The sequence below is a fragment of the Myotis brandtii genome, unplaced genomic scaffold, assembly GCF_000412655.1.
Source record: "Myotis brandtii unplaced genomic scaffold, ASM41265v1 scaffold441, whole genome shotgun sequence".
Lineage (NCBI taxonomy): Eukaryota > Metazoa > Chordata > Mammalia > Chiroptera > Vespertilionidae > Myotis > Myotis brandtii.
Window position 1 is genome coordinate 1,988,231 of NW_005366873.1, and position 4,049 is coordinate 1,992,279.

Genomic DNA, 4,049 nt, shown 5'->3' on the forward strand with positions numbered 1-4,049 from the left:
CAGAAATGGCCGCGCGCAAAGTTCGCCTGGACAGCGCGCCCCGCCAACCTGCCGTCCAACCAGTGTCCCAACCACGCAACCGGGAGAGCGCGCCCTGCAGGCTTCCCGGCCTCCAAAGACGGGCGCTCTTCAGACTCCAGCCCCCCCTCCCCAATCAACCGCCCTCCCCCAGCCGCAGCTCCCTCCAGTCTACACCTCCACTTGGGCCTCAGGACTCAGCCCTAAGGGTCTTCCGCAGACGGACCTTGGACCCCAGTCTGTGCGGTTCGCGCCCCGCTAGCCCCCGAGAGTCGCGCCCGCATCTGCAGAAACTACCTTCTTCCAAGACGGAGCCCCTCAGGCCTCACCGTGGGATGCGCTGCGGTCACCCGTCCTCTGGCCGCCGGAACTTATTGCCAGTCGCAGGGGCGCTGTCTTCCCGAGTGGGCGGTACGTCGCTGACTCAGTTTTTCCCGAGCAAGAGCAACTTTGCATCACAAATCACAGCTAGCTGCCGGATTTGGCACCAATCACTCAAATTTTTACTGAGTCAGCCTTTGGGTTTGTAGCAGTTTGTTAGTCTAAACTGGGAAACTGCACTTCCACAAATTCCCCTCCACTCCTAACCCCACAACCCCCATCTCACACACACACACACACACACACACACACACACGTACACACGTGGCTTTTTCACTCCTCAGGGGAGCAGCTGATTAACTCAGTCACCCTGAGGTGTAACTATGTGAGAAGAAATTCGTTTTATTCATAGTAGAGATACTTGCTTTTAAAGAACTATGCACACCTTGAGTGAAAGGAGTGAAACCTTTCATGGTGTGACATCAGGTAAGAACCTCACCTTGCCTTTTGGTTTGCTTGCTTTTCTCTGGGCCCGAGACTTGAATCTTGTCTCTAAAATCCCACCAGGTAAGGACACTTTCTTGGCTTAAGAAGGACTGGTCCCAGGCAAGTGTAGAGGAATAATTATAAGTTATTAACTTATGTGAAAATTCTTTGCGGCTCCGTGGACACAGACATGGCATGGACGTGTAGGGGAGTCAACTCCCAATGGGGCAGAGCGTGCACCAATGGGAGATAGAGGCCAACAGAGAAATCCTTCCTTTTCTCTAGCACAGTGGTTCTCAACCTTGGCTGCACATTAGAATCTCCTGGAAATCTTTTTAAAATTCTGATTTCTGGGCCTCATCCTCCGGAAACTCTGTTTCTTTGTTACTAATGTTGTGGCCTCACCACATAAAAAAGAAACAGAATTTTCAGAGGATGAGGCCCAGAAATCAGGATTTTGAAAAGATTCCCAGGTGATTCTAATGTGCAGCCAAGGTTGAGAGCCACTGCTCTAGTGGATGTTCTTGAATCGTAGTTGCTTAGCTGGCCCCTTGGAAGATGGAGATCAAGCGAGCCAATGCACTTCATAGCAAGTGGTGGCTGCTTTGAGAACAAACCCTCATATTGACTCTTCTCCCTCCATTTCCTGCCCCTTGCTCCGGTTCCTCGGGACACTTCTGAATAAGGTCCTTACACTTAAGCCCTTGCCTCAGGTTCTGTTTTCTGGGGAACCCAGGCTAAGACAAATGTTGTTTGAACCAATCCTGACGGCCAGAGGCGCTCGTGTGCTCCTTGGCGAAGGCTCCCATGGCCTGACACCATCACAGCGACGATGGAGGGGCTCCAGATGTGAGAGAGTGGGATGGACACGGGGGTGGGGGGTAGGGCCGCGAGCCATGTCTGTCGAGAAGGTGAGGGCTGTGTGTACCTTACCCCAGCAATGAGTGTTCACTCTGGTTCCTTAAACCCGTGGTCGGCAAACCGCCGCTCGCGAGCCACATGCGGCTCTTTGGCCCCTTGAGTGTAGCTCTTCCACAAAATACCAGGTGCGGGCACGCACGTACAGTGTGATTGAAACTTCGTGGCCCATGCGCAGAAGTCGGTATTTTGTGGAAGAGCCACACTCAAGGGGCCAAAGAGCCGCATGTGGCTCGCGAGCCACGGTTTGCCGAGCCGCAGTTTGCTGACCACTGCCTTAAACTGTCCCATTTCCAGTTGGTGGGCGTTATTTCTCCTCACAGTGTCTGATATCTAGTAAGTGCCTTTTAAAAACATAAGGGTGGCGTAAGTCACATCTAACATCTTTCACGTTGGCACTTCTGGTTTTCACAGGGTGACCGAGGACTTGTAGCTGCTATGGAGAACCACCAACCACAACCACAGGCAGAGAGGAAGTAGCTTTTTCTCGAGATGAACTGACTGTGGTTCCTCATCCTCCCCCCCGCTCCCCCTGGGTTGGGACAGAGTTCTTTTTTGGTGGTCACTGGGGCTTCCAGCCCACTTCCGAGGTAAGGCTTGAGAGATTCGGCACAGAGTAGAACATTCCAGGAGCCTTCAGGTCTTTTGTTCTTTGTCTTTGCTGTTCCTGTTCGCCCAGGCTGCCCTGTATGTATCACATTTCAGCATGGGAGTCTTCCTGAGCCTGGAGCCCCTACTGAGAGACCCCTTCCCTCCAGATGCTGAGATAGAGTACGGAGCCCCACCATCTACTATGGGGAGCCTCCAGCTGCACCCTCTCCTAAGCGCATGTGATGCTAATCCTCTTCACTTGCTTTGAAGCCTCCTCCTCCCTGCTGGCTCTCCCAACACAACACAGAAGTGCTATTGACTTTTCTCCACCTGCAGATCCCCCATCATCATAATCTCAGAACGTTTTGGCCAAAGGTCACTAATTGGTAGACTGCCAACCAAATACTGCCCATGGCCCTGTTGTACTGTTTTGTTCCCAGTGTTTTACAAAACAGGGAATTTCATGTATAAATGCAGATAATCTGGCTTCTCTGGAAAGATCAGAATATTAGCAATGTTGGATACTCATTACAAGTTGGCTGGGGTGTGTGCCCTCCCATTTGGAAAGGTTCCTACCATAACATGTGACTTCACCTCTGGCCCCTATAGGCATTTTGGTGAGAGTGTCATGTTTATGTCATTGATTCCATGAAGAGGTACTGAGTACCTTTTCCATGCCAGTCCTTCTTCTGGGCACAGGATAGGAAATGACAACAAGGACCAAGTACCCTTGATGAAAGGAGATAGATTTTTAAAAGTAGAGGCACAGTATTTAAGATGTCAGGTGGTGGCAACTGCTATGTAGAATTTAAAACAGGGTAAGGTTATATCAGGTTGGGCACCATCTTTTTTTCTTTTTTAAAATATATATTTTTTAATTGATTTTCAGAGAGGAAGGGAGATGGGGGGAGAGAGAGAGAGAGAGAGAGAGAGAGAGAGAGAAACATCAATGGTGAGAGAGAATCATTGCTTGGATGCGTCCTGGGGATCGAGCCCACAACCCAGGCATGTGCCCTGACCAGGAATCGAACCGTGACCTCCTGTTTCATGGGTCCACTGTCAACCACTGAGCCACTCCAGCTGGGCAAGGTGCCATCTTTTTAAAACTGTTTCTAGAAGGTCCATTTTGGGGTAACGTTTAGGGGCAATGAGGGGCTTCACAAAGCCAGGGAGAGAAAGTTTCCTCCAAGCTGCTCCCCTTCAGGCCTGGGGGTGAGGAAATAAACAGGCCTTTTTGGAACAGTAACATACAGAGGCCAAAGCACCGAGCGTTCTCATTTGTTCTTATTTTAATCACTTTCCAGTTGCCAGTATTTTTAATACCTAAAGCTAAGATTCACATATGGCTTTTACCCCTACCGTGGCATGAATCAGTTCTGTTTTATTTCTTATATTTTGGGGAGCTGCCCTTTCTGCTTTAGTCACCCTGTTCACAGAGCAAGCCTTTCTAATTTGATCGCCGGGGGAGGGTGTGCCGTTTTCCCTGGGGTTCTTTTCTTGGGCTATGATCACAGCTAGTGAGAAACGACTCCATGCTGCCTACTCATACCCCAGGATTTGGCCATCCACACAAACATGATGCTCCTGTGAGTTCACTTTTCTATTTAGAGAAGCATGTCAGCTAGAAATACCTCTACCTCGTTTCCCAGACGCATGCGTGTTGAGCGCGTGGCCAAAATAGCCCCCTGAGTAAGTGGCAGCTTTAAAAGCCATCC

At 50.3% G+C, this 4,049-nt stretch overlaps 1 protein-coding gene across 2 annotated transcripts in view; it reads right to left on the reverse strand.

Moving 5' to 3' along the window:
* Positions 1-428, reverse strand: part of CASP7 (caspase 7, apoptosis-related cysteine peptidase) — a 27,734-nt gene extending 27,306 nt beyond the window's left edge. Inside the window, exon 1 of one of the 2 annotated variants that reach the window (XM_005874515.2) lies at positions 348-428. The gene's annotated coding sequence lies outside the window, so the exon portion shown is untranslated. Of the gene's footprint in view, positions 1-315 lie in introns of both variants that reach the window. The other variant, XM_005874514.2, reaches the window with a different exon arrangement.
* Positions 429-4,049: the final 3,621 nt, after the last annotated feature.